The 12,237-nt window shown below is 48.3% G+C and overlaps 1 protein-coding gene across 3 annotated transcripts in view; it reads left to right on the forward strand.

Moving 5' to 3' along the window:
* Positions 1-8,306: 8,306 nt before the first annotated feature.
* The window catches only part of UBAP2 (ubiquitin associated protein 2), a 144,589-nt gene continuing 140,658 nt past the window's right edge, over positions 8,307-12,237 (forward strand). For all 3 annotated transcript variants that reach the window (XM_080362085.1, XM_080362086.1, XM_080362087.1), the window contains exons 1-2: positions 8,307-8,312; positions 11,489-11,554. The gene's annotated coding sequence lies outside the window, so the exon portion shown is untranslated. The remainder of the gene's footprint in view (positions 8,313-11,488; positions 11,555-12,237) is intronic.

Below are 12,237 nucleotides of genomic sequence, written 5' to 3' on the forward strand. Positions count from 1 at the left end.
GGCCACCACCATTTCTGGTTGTGAAACCAAGATGAGATCTATCGCGCTCCTTGGCCTGGAGCCTGCAGCAGGTCTGCGCTGCTGTTGGCCGTGCTTTTACTGTACACTACAAACACGGTGGCACTGCACGTTATCCCTTTCAACACTCAATCTGCCGCCTGCCTGATTCCAGCTCCCAGCTCAGCTGCTGCAGCTTTGCTTGGCTGTCATCACTTTCCCTCTTATCCATATTTTGCTTCTGGTTTTGGTGACTCGGGATCTCAGCTCTTGCCAGCTGGTGGCACCTCTGCTGCAGAACCAGGAAGCCGAATCACGACAGCACTGTGGGAATGGTTTCATACTGGTTCTGTTCGTTCCTCCCAGCCATGGCTATACTTACCCTGTCTGTGTTTGAATAGGCGATTGGAGTAGTCTTTTCCAGTGCAAGGTCCAGTAAATGGGTTTATAAATAAAGAGGTGCCAGGAACGCAGTTCTTGGACTGTTCTTTGGGCACGGGGAGCCCATTTTGTCAGAGCTTGAAACTGAGGAAGTTCACAGTGTATTAGAAAACAAGAACCCCTGTACTTTGTGGAACAGCAAATGTCAGGGTGGCTTCAGCCCCCTGCGAGGCTCAAGGGACAATGTGGCCAGCATGGCGTTTGGGAGCTACTGATCAGCTGCTCCAAAGTGCTGCCCTGCATGGTGGGTTTTACCTTTCCCTCTTCATTAAGGTGTATCACGAGACGGGAGAGGTAGAAGCCACAGGCTGCAAGTGCAGAGCTGCAGTCAGAAGGTCAGCTGGAGAGCTGCTAGCACTGCTTGTGCCAAAGACATAAACGGAGTGTAGGTCATGTTCCGGGGATACTGCTTTCTCAGCAGAAAGGTTTGCAGCCACTGTCATTGGTGCCTGTGGCTTTTTCCCATGTTGTCAAAAGCCTCCCTGCTCCAGGGGTTTCCTCTCTCCACAGACGCACTGCAGTGTCTGGTGTGTGTTGATCGTTAAGGACACAGACTCATCTACAATAGAAATTTCACAGATTCTACGTGGCTGGAAAAGATGTGACTAGATTTAAGGTTGCCTTTAGGGAGACACAGACTAGTACTGTTGTGGAAAAACTCTTGCCAATATAGCCACTGAATTCTGGGTAAGTATTCACCCAGGGAGCAATACTGGACAGTTTCTCCATGGATAAGAGCCCTAGAAGAGGTCTTGGAGCCAAGAGGTTGAGAAATGGTTGGTCAGCACTAACTGAAACACCTGGGAATGCACAATCCATGATCCGTTCCTCATTTACCATGGTAGCAGCTTTATTCCTACTGCTAGGGGCTGCTGGACACCACCCAGCAGCTGGGCCACCGAGGATGCCAGGAGAGAGCTATTAAACTCTAATGACTTCTGATCTTGCTCTCTGATAAAACCATTTCATGGAGACTTTCTTCTCATAAAGGAAAAAAAAAAAATCTGAGTGTAATGATGACTTGCCATGTGTATTTCTAGGAGCATCTCTTTCCTGTTCATCACAGACAGCCAACTTTAGCTTTTTACCTGTATAAACAGGCTTTGACTCAAAAACAAAAACAGCCAACCCTGTTATCTTGGTGCATATACAACAGGCTGCTGCTGTTGTACTTGGAAAACATTATGTTTTGGGGAAAGCTTTTAGTCATGTACTCTGGGCTGCTCCATTCCGCTTAGGAGAAAGGAAACATCCACAGCTCGAACATTCTGCACAGGGCAATAGGAAGTGACTACAGGGAAAGTCTGGCTCATGTGACATGGATTTCTTTGTCACCTTTCTCAGTTTATGAACATACTCTTGGAATAAGAAATGGTCAGAGAGGCCAAGTCATTCCCCCAAATACTGGGTTCCTGTACTCTCCCAATGACAGAATAGCTCAGGTTAGAAGAGACCTTTGGAGACCACCAAGTCCAACCCCTTGCTCAAAGCACAGTCAGCTAGGGCAAGCTGCCCAGGACCGTGGGGTTAGGAAAGCCAAGGCACAGCTGGAGCTGAACTTGGCCAGGGATGCAAAGAGTAATAAGAAGGGCTTCTACAGGTATGTCAACCAGAAAAGGAAGGTCAAAGGAAGCGTGCCACCCCCAGCCCCAAGGAGTAAGACTGGCAAACTGGTAACAACAGATGAGGAGAAGGCTGAGGCATTCAACAGCTCCTTTGACTCAGTCTTCACTGGCAAGCTCTCCTTCCATACCCCTCCACTGGATGAACTGCAAGACGGCGACTGGGGGAGCAAAGTCCTTCCCACTGTAAGAGAAAATCAGGTTCGTGACCACTTGAAGAACCTGAACATACATGAATCTATGGGACCTGACAAATATATCGCAGAGTTCTGAGGGAACTGGCTGATGTACTTGCCAAACCACTCTCCATGATATCTGAGAAGTCATGGCCATCAGGTGAAGTCCTTGGTGACTGGAAAAAAGAAAACATAACACCCATTTTTAAAAAGGGTAGAAAGCACTCTGGGGACTACTGACCTGTCAGCCTCACCCTCAGATAAGGGACTGATACGATCCCCTGAGCCTTATCTTCTTCAGGCTAAACAATCCCAGCTCTCTCAGCCTGTACCTGTATGTCAGATGCTTCTGTCCTTAACCATCTCTGTCACACTTCTCTGGACTCCCTCTACTATGCCCACATCTCTCTTTTATCATAGAGACTAGAAGTGGACACAGCACTCCAGATGTGTCTCACCAATGCTGAACTAGTGAAAGGAGGGGAAGAATCACCTGCCTTGATCTCCTGGCAGCACTCTTGCTAATGCAGCCCAGGATGGTGGTCTTTGCTACAAGAGAACATGGCTGGCTGGTGTTCCACTTGCTCACCAGGACTTCCAGGTCCCTCTCTGCTAAGCTGCTTTCCAGATGATTGGCCCGAGCCCACACTGGCTTATGCAGTTATTCCTGCACAGGCGCATCACTTTGCATTTCCATTTGTTGAACTGCATGAGATTCCTGTTGGGCCATTTTTCCAGCCTGTTGAGGTCCCTCTGAATGGCACCACAACCATCTTGTGTATCAGCTGCTCTTCCTGGTTTTGTGCCACCTGTGAACGTTCTGGGGAAGCACTCTGCCCCACTGCCCAAGTCATTGTTGGAGATACTCAACAGTACTGGCCTCAGGGCCAAACCCCAGAGGACACCATCAGTGACTGGTCCTCAGCTGTACTTTGTGCCAGTGATCACAACCCCTTGAACTCAGCAGTTCAGCGAGTCTTCAGTCCACCTCACTGTCCATATACCTAGTCTGTACATCATCAGCTTGTCTCTGAGGCTGTTTTAGGAAAGACTCCTGAAAACCTCACTAAAGTCAAAACCAATGACATGTCCTTCTCTCCCAGGCAGTCCTTTCATCACACAAGATGGTGTTGGTCAGACAGGACTTCCCCGGTGTACATCCATGGTGATGACTCCAAATCACATTCTTGTCCTCAGTACGTTTGGAAATGGCTTTCAGCAGTTTGCTCTATGACCTTCACAGGGACAGAGAGGACGCCGACCAGCCTGCACTTCCCCAAGGTCTCTCAGGCTCGCTGATTTATTCCTGCCATTGCCAGTCGCTGCATCTACGAACGGCCATTTTATAACTTGAAGCAGATGACTGACATTTAACCAGAGTTGGCATATATCCTCGGGCATGCTATTGAAAACATTCTCCTAAAATATATTACAGGATAAAAGCACTTGTAATTTATCCTAAGATGAAATTTGGGGGAAAACAGCAAATGCTGCAACATCCAGCTTCCACTTTAAGACTATTAGTTTATTACCAAATAATTAAAGGAACATTAACATTATCTAAGGGGAAGGAAGGCTGAGATTCCACTAGGCCCTAATAGTGCACAAGGATGTCGACGTGGCCCAGTAACCGAATTAGCTTTGGATTTATGGGACCCTGCAGCTGAGCTAATCAGCCATCCCACAATGAACTAGCTCTGCATGTAAACAACTGGTGTTTCTGGCTGATAAACTTTGAGTTGCCCATAACAAATAAACAAATTCCTCTACATTTATTCTGGTATAAGATGGTACAAGCTATACCAGCAAAAGGATTTTTTTGCGTCCAAGAACTTCCAACCTCTTAAAAGACAATTCCTGGCAATCATATTGGCTCACTTGTAGACAGTTTTAGAAGCACGAACGGATGATTGTAATAGTAGGAGTGTTCCAAAAATACTTGATTCTTGTTCCATTAAGCAGGATGCTCTAGTAGTGTCACAGTGGGACTAAAAAAGTAGCTGTTTGTTAGCTTACAGACTTGACTAAGGGCAAAGTAACATCTGACAGACAGAAATGGTTTTCTGTCACCAGCCCTGAGGTGTTTAGACCCAAGAGTTCATAGAAGCATAGAACAGTTTGAGTCAGAAGGGACCTGTGGGATGGAAGGGACCTTTAACCATCATCTAGTCCACCCCCCTCCCCCAGGTTAAGATCTGTCAAGGGAAACTTCTGGGTTCATGGAGATAATTTTAATCTTCAGAAATTTTAAGAAGCTGGAAGCGTGCCACTGTTTGAATAAGGCACAGAGGGGTGACCAGATACCTGAGGACTACTTACCTTGATGTCACAGGCACAATAATGGAAAACTGGTAAGGGACTTGATTAATAGAGAATTCAAGGCTAGATAGACAGTTATTACCAGGCAACAGGTAATATAAGTCTGATTAACAAAAGCCTATTTAATCCTTAGAGATTGTCTGGCTGATAAAGTTAACAGTCAGCATGTCACAGAATTAAATTGGGGAGTATGACAGAACAAACTCAGCCCTCACCATTAGCAGAGCACACTCTGCCAACAAGCTCCCCGAAGCAGGTGTTTACAGCGAGGTTCTATAGGATCAGTATCAGGCTCAGATGTGTTGAACTGTCTCAGCAATAAGGAAATAAGTACAAAGTCACTGCAGAAGATGTTTTGTGAAAAAGGCTGGAGGAATAACAATGGGTGGTTGTACAGAGCAATTTCAGATTCTGGTCACATGAAAATGCATCATCTTTCTCATACAGACAAATTATAAGGTGAGAAAACTTGGATGAAGGGCTGCAGGGGGCACCTACAGAAGAGGGTCTGTCTCCAGGCACACACCAACACCCAAGGATGATCAAGCAGTCCAACATGAATTTCCAGGATGATGCTGAGACATGGGAGACTAATGCCGCCTGTGGATGTTAGGAATTTGAATAGCCTGGGCTGTTATGACGTCTAGACACAATGAGATCATTACCTTTCTGCCTTCAATGCCCTCAATCAATGAATGGCATCTATACCAGAAGGGCTTGCTTCCACAACTGAGATGGCAACCCTTTCAAGTACAAATGTTGCTGAAGCCTTGCCTCTGCATGCATATTAACACAATCTAGTGCGCTGGATCTCATTTCTAGACAGCATCTTTAGGAGTTTCACCCCGTCTAAATGCAGCATAACATCACTCGAGACAAGCCCACTTTGCATCCAAGATATTCAATTGTTCCACTGTAAGTAGAGGGAATTCCTAATTCCCTGTGGTCTCAAATGAAACCTGAAAGTCAAGCTTGGTTTCTTCATGTGGAGTCTCTCCCTTAGAGAATCCTGAGTACAACTGGATTACATGACGTCTCTGAGGCTACTGGAGTGTATTTGGGAAAAAGGTAGTGCTGTTGATGCAGGTGTCATGGGTTAAGGGTGTAAGAACAGTTTGCGCACCAGAGCAGTTATTTTTATTAGACCAAGTGGTGTAACTGGGGGAAAAAACAGGCGCAAACTAAATATAAACTTCAAGTTAAATTGTGAAGAATGGCTCAGAACATCAGCTCAGTTGCACTGATTGTCTGATGAGTCTGCAGGGCAAGGGTTGGCAGTCTGGAAAGTAGAACAGAGTGTTAGAAAGAGGAGGGAAGATACACAGATACACTGCAGCCCAAGCCTAGGAAGAACAGATGAGTTTTGTTTCATGTCTGTAACGCACAAGTAGAGCAGACAGGAACAGGGTGATACTCTTAACACAAGTTGTTCCCCCCTGGCTCCCAAATGTGACTGGTAAGTAGAGTGCCCAAGCACCAGAATGGTGGTTTCCAGCGTGTGGTACATGCACTAGAAGCTATTTAAGAAATCTGCAGTAGGTGACTGAGAAAAGCAAGCCTGAAATAAGCTCACACATACAGTCTGGTGGGATTTGTACCTGCACTGGATTATTCTTCAGTAGCTGAAAAATCGAAAAGGTTGCAAATCCTTATAGCAGTAGATAAAAGGTCCTGACTCAGGCAGTAGGTAGAATTTGCCTGCCAGGCCTGGTCAAACTGCTGTGTCTAGTGCAGGGTCTCCTCTACAAGCCTGACGTACTGCGTATCTGCAGCGAGGGTCTGTGCCTCCGAGCTTCCATCAGCTTATTCCTCTAGCCCTCCCCTGGAAGCTTTGGCAGTGAAATACGCCACTTTCTCATTTATATTTGCTCCATGTACAACAGAGAGGAGTCTACAATGCTTTTGCTACGGTATCCTTGTGGAATTTTCTCCTATTCCAAACGCTCCTGGGCTGGATTCTGTGTGATATTCACAAACACGTTCCAGCTGGCACCACACCATCTGACTACAGCATCCCAAGAGCTCTCAGCCTTTGTTGCATGCTGCACATCAAATACCCATCTTGATTAGCAAAGGATTGCCAAGTCATGATGAAAGAATGCTAATACTACTAATTAAATTTGCACAGATTATGGAGCCCCAGACATGTTTGTCACAAAGCTTGTGAAACTTTGTTTAGAGCTATAATTAATTCCCTCCCCTCAATAGTAATGAAGCAAAATATCAACGGCTGCCTCAAGAAAATCAACATTACCTGAGCACTGTTTGGTCTGAATTTCCATTTACCCCTAAAGTACCTTCTGTCTTATCAGGAAAAGATGCGAATAGTGACGTCTTGCTGCTTCTGAGCAGTAGGAACTGTCATAGCTCTGGCCCATCTATGTAATAAATACCAAGGTCAGTCCAGGACACAGGCCACTCAAATCTGTCTGCTAGGCAGAAGCATGAACACCACTGATTAATTTTCAGGTATGCTTAGGGTAAAATGAGATCTGATGAGCAAACAGCAGTAAAGGAAATAAGACCACAGAAAAGGTCAAAAGCCATGGGGCTTTATCACTGGAGGTACCAGGGGCTGAACAAAGAGTCTCCTACCTGATGCTCCCATCACCTTCACCAACTCTGCCCACGCAGGAGAGCGCCAAGCAGGGACTAATTTCCACATAGGCTAAGCAAGCCCTGCTTTAAACTGCCAGACCTTAAGAAGAAGGGAGAACAGATGGCACAACTGCTACATTTTGGGCAGCTAGAGGTGCTGTACAGAATGGGAGAAATGTATAGCAGGAAAAAGTTCTTCCATTTGTACTGTCACTGTTCAGTCTGCATTGCCACAAGCTGCACTAAGTGCTCTGATATACCTGTGCTGTTCCATCCCCTTGCCATTTTATTAGTCCCCAACACACTCTCATCCTTTTCCTCCTGTAGTGCAGGTCTCCTCTGTCCTGGGATGCCTCCTGTCACTGTGTTACCTCCCTGCATCCAGCCTGCCAAAAGACTGTAACACTTAAATTAATGTAAGTGCAGAATTTGTTCAAATTTCCTGAGCGCTCAGGCAATGGTCTCAACAACTGTGAAGACAGAAGGTGAAGGAGCCTTTTGATTCACTGGTCATAGATTGTTTAATAATGACACAAGTGAGCTCTAGAAAGCCCTGAACTTGTGTCACCTCAGCTTGAACACTGACTGGGACTGAGGCACCAAAGGTGATGAACCTGGCAACCTGAACAGTGGCATGAACCACTCATCATCCGTCCTGCCAAAACCCTGCAGGGCAAAAAATAGAAGTCACATTAAAATAAGAAAATCTAAAAATCCACCAGAGCTGGGTCCACCGATATTTCGGTCAGCGAGACGGGCACTGGAGCCGCGATTCCGAGCGGTCGCTCTGTCCCTAAACCCACCCGCCCGGGCCCAGGGCTCTCCCGCGGGCGCTGGGCCTCAGCCTCCCGCGGCCACATGGAGCGCTGAGGCGCCGTCACCTGGCCCCGCTGAAGCCCTTCCCGGTCGGGTTCCATTGACCTTCCACGGAGTGACCCCTGGAGCTGCTGTGCCCTCCGCCCGGGCCTCCCGCGGCGACGAGCGGCACCGACACCGCGGCGCCCCCGCGGCCCGTCACGGAGCCGCGGCCATGGGCGGGACCAACCGCCGCCTTCCGCCGCGCGCGCCCGGGCGGGGGGCGGAGCCCCGGTCACGTGTGGGGGGAAGGGCCGGCTCGCCCCGCCGTGCTCACGTGGTGCCGGGGGAGGCGGAAGGGCCGGTAGGTGGGCGCGCGCCGTCGGTGTGTGAGGGGTGCGGCGCGCGGGAGGCGGGTGCGGGTTTTGGGCGGGGGGTGGGGGGGGAGGAGGCGAGCGCGCGGCGCCGCGTCACGTGGCGGGGGAGCGGCTTCGCGCGCGCGTGGAGGAGCGGGGGGAGGGAGCAGGAGGGAGGGAGCGAGGCGCGCGGCGGTCACGTGACGCTGGTGGGCGCCGCTGCTGCTTTGTGAGCACATTGGGCAGGTACGGCGCGGGGGGGCCGGGGCCGCGCGCACCTGCGGGGTGAGGTGAGGGGGGGGGGGGCACCTGCGGCGTGCGGGGGGCGCGAGCCCCCCCGTCACAGCACGGCCCGCGCGCGGCGGTGGGGGGCTGGTGGGCCCGCGCGGCCGGCGGAGGCCCCGCGCCCCGCTCATGCCCAACGGCCCGCGGCGACCGTTGGTCCCTCAGCGGCCCGAGGCCGCGGAACGGGCCCCCTCCCCCCCGACCAGGACATGGCACGGGGGCGACGGGCCCATCCCGTGGCCAGTTCCCCGTCCCGGTGAGAGCTTTTGTCCGATGCGGGTGTGTGTCCTTCCCCGTCGGGCCTGCCGCCCCTTCCCAGCCCGGAGGGGTTGGGGGGTGGCGGCGTGAGGGGGGGCAGCTCTGCCCTACTTTTCCTGGCGGCTGCCTGGAGGAAGCTTCGCCCTGCCCTAGATTGCGGCCCCCTTCCCCTCCGCAGGGGCGCGGGTGGGGGCCGCTGAGCAGGCCGCGGCTGTGAGCAGCTCCCGCCTTGCTCCAGTCCAGGCTTGTGTGGGGAGGGGGAGCCGACCCGACCCCCGGTGGCTGCCGGGAGAGGTGGGTTGGCTTTCAACCCTTTTCCGATCTGGAGAGGGGGTCCTGCTCCACATCCTCCTCGTTTCTCATCTCCTTACAGCTGGAGGTTTCTCTCCTGGCGGGTTCGTGCTTCTCCTGGCTGTGTGGGTGGGGAGTGTGAAGGAAGGGGCTGCAGCTGGACCCCTCAGAGGAAAAGCGGGGCTGGTGCAGGGGGGCGTGCCTCTGAGCCCCTTCCGAGATTATCGAGTCAGGCCAGAGAAGGGCTGGCAGCACAGGGAGGAAACAAGTGGGTGAATAACTATTGATTTGTGCCTTGTGCAGGTCTTTTCTTCCATGTTGTCTTTCCCCATCTCCTTGCCGGGTGCTCCCTCGCTGGTGGGGTGGGGTAGGGCAGCCGTGTCATGGTCACAGCTACAGAATTCACTAACAATAACATCTTAGCAGTAACAGCAGGTTACTTGAGGACATGGTGATGAATGAACCATTTTCTCTGCTAACCTCTGCCTAGTCTTTCTTCACTCCTGATGATGTGTGCTGTCTGAGAATTGGAAGTCATGGCAGGGCTTTGCAACTGGGCTGTCTTATGTTTTGTTTAAAAACAGAAAAAAAAAGCTCTTCTGTGTTTGGTGTTGTTGCTGAAGAAATTACAGCAGGACAGCGAACTGGTAGAAACCCTTCTGTGAGAAACTGGATGTAGAAAGGGACCTGGTGCACCTTTGAGCCTGATGGCAAGAATCTGAACTCTGTGATGTGAAATAGATTTTAAAATACGTGCTGAAATGTGCACAGTGCTGTTGAATACCACCTGGGAGTCGCTCAGGGTGAACCTTGTTTGAAGCTTCTCTCTTGTAGGTGTGTTAACGTCAGGAGCATGGATGTGCAGAGCTCTCTTGGTTGCGTTCAAAGGAACACACAGTCTTGTGGAACAGAAACGTTGGGTTTGGTGTAGAGCTGCGTAACGGGAAGCTCATGAGGGCCAGCCCACTTCATCTCCAGCTACCAAGCACCAGTTGGTCCCTAGTAATCTCAGTTGGAGTTGGAACTCGATGATCCTTAAGGTCCCTTTCAACCCAAGCCATTCTATGAGTAAATGCTGAATACTTGTAATACAGCAGCAGATCAAGGCTATAGCCTCTGGGGCCGTGGTGGCTCGTGAAATGGAGGGGCTGTCCTGACGTGAGAGCAGCTGTTTTTTTCAAGAAGAGAAATTGGAGCTGGATGTGTCTGAAGGGAAGGGAGGGGGAGGATGTGCAGGCCTGGAGGAGCAGTGCTTGCCATTGAAACAGAGCCCTTCACAACAAACAGCAGGCTTTGCTTTTTTAATATTTACCAGGCCTTTTTAGCAGTTCCCTTGGTTATGTCACGTTCTCTAGTGGAATCTGGGTTTGGATTCCTACCTGACTGACTCAGTATTTATACCTGGGCCTGATCTCTCTGTGGTGGTTTGACCTAACTTGTTTAAAGAATTTGTTTTTAACCTTATACTAGGTAACTTGAAAGCAAGCAAGGCTAGATCACTTTGCAGCATTAATGATGTTTGGGACTTCTGGACGGTTACATGGAGAACCTGGATTAACTGGTGTAAACCAATTTTGATACATAGTCTGGAAAATGATCCAGCTTTTGTGTTTATAACCTCAACAGTGTTGATAACTTAAAGCGTGGAGGGAGGAGCAGGAAAGGGGCAAGCTCTCTTCTGCTTTGGTCTAGTTGCAGTCTTATCAGTGTATTGTTAAAAAAAAAAAAAAAAAAAAAAGAGTTTAAATACATTAAAAATAAAGTCAGGGAAATTCAGACATTTAGGCTCTTTCACTTGCATTGTTTTGGCTGCTCTTCAAAAAAAATTCCTGGTGTCAAAGGATTTGACCATTTGACCAAGGACTTTGGAGTTACAGCCTCACCACTAAAATCTAAGGAAGCTAAGGGAAAACCCAACAAAAAACCTTGTCTGTTGCCAGAAGCTGTTATTTTGCTTTTTTTTTAGTCCTTCCAATTTTTAAGCTACCATTTTAGAACTTAGAAGCAGATTTTTGGTATTTTATATTTCTTTCATGGACTTTCATTTAATGTATTGCTTTCCTTATAGAATGCTGGTTTTTGGTATATTTGTTGCTGGTGTCTCTTTAGTGATATTGATCATAGCAGAAGAGTATGCTGATTAATAGTGCTTGAAAAATGTATCATAGACTGTTAATACTCTGTTAATAATTAGTATTGATAGTATTACTACCAATAGTAATGTTTACCTCAAATGCCAGTAATTCCCAGTACCAATACTCAGATAGGTTCTTTATAAAGAAAGAACAGGGGTACAAATATTATATTTTATTAATCTTCTTATTTATCTTTGTCTCTTATTTGGTTAAAGCACATGAGTGGGACTCCAAAGACCTGTGTTCTGCGCTCTGGTTTGCAACAGCCTTGTATGACCTCGGTAAAAGAGAAGCCAAGTGACTTGTCCCGTTTATAAGATGACAGATTAAATAACTCAATGTTGTATTTGTATACTTCAGATCTGTTGAATGGAAGGTGCTAGAGGAAATGCAAGTAATACCCACTTCAGTGTTGCTATTCTGCTGGAGCTTTTTATTGATTTTTTTTTTTTCCCTCGTACAATTTGCTCATTTTTAGCCCATTTCATCCTCTTTACTTTTCAGAGAAGACCTAGTTTGGACTTGTACTGTTTTTCATATGACTTCCCTAAACAGGTTACTTTTGTTAAAGTGAGAGCTGGGATGAAAGGTTGTAAAGTAGCTCCTTTGCAATTACTTAAGGTTCATATTTTACAGAAATTGTACAGAGGGCTTCTCCTTTTTGCTATAACATAAAAGTGCATGCTGCTTGATCCTGGCTGTCTAAACTGGCAGTTTGTTGAAACTCCCTGCCCACCTGCGGCTCCTGCAAATCATTTCACAGGTGTGGTACCTTCAGCCCTTTCCCCTCCGCTTCTTTTCAAAACTGCGAAGAGTAAACAGTGACTGGAGACAGATTAGAGCTGGTGCAGTCTGATGCCTAAGATCTCATGGCTTGCTGAGCTTGCTTTTACAGCATCATAATTATTTTGCTGAGCATATTGTTTTATTTATGTTCTCTCTAAATTGTAAAACTTGTGAGATA

Source organism: Nesoenas mayeri, assembly GCF_963082525.1.
Source record: "Nesoenas mayeri genome assembly, chromosome: Z".
NCBI lineage: Eukaryota > Metazoa > Chordata > Aves > Columbiformes > Columbidae > Nesoenas > Nesoenas mayeri.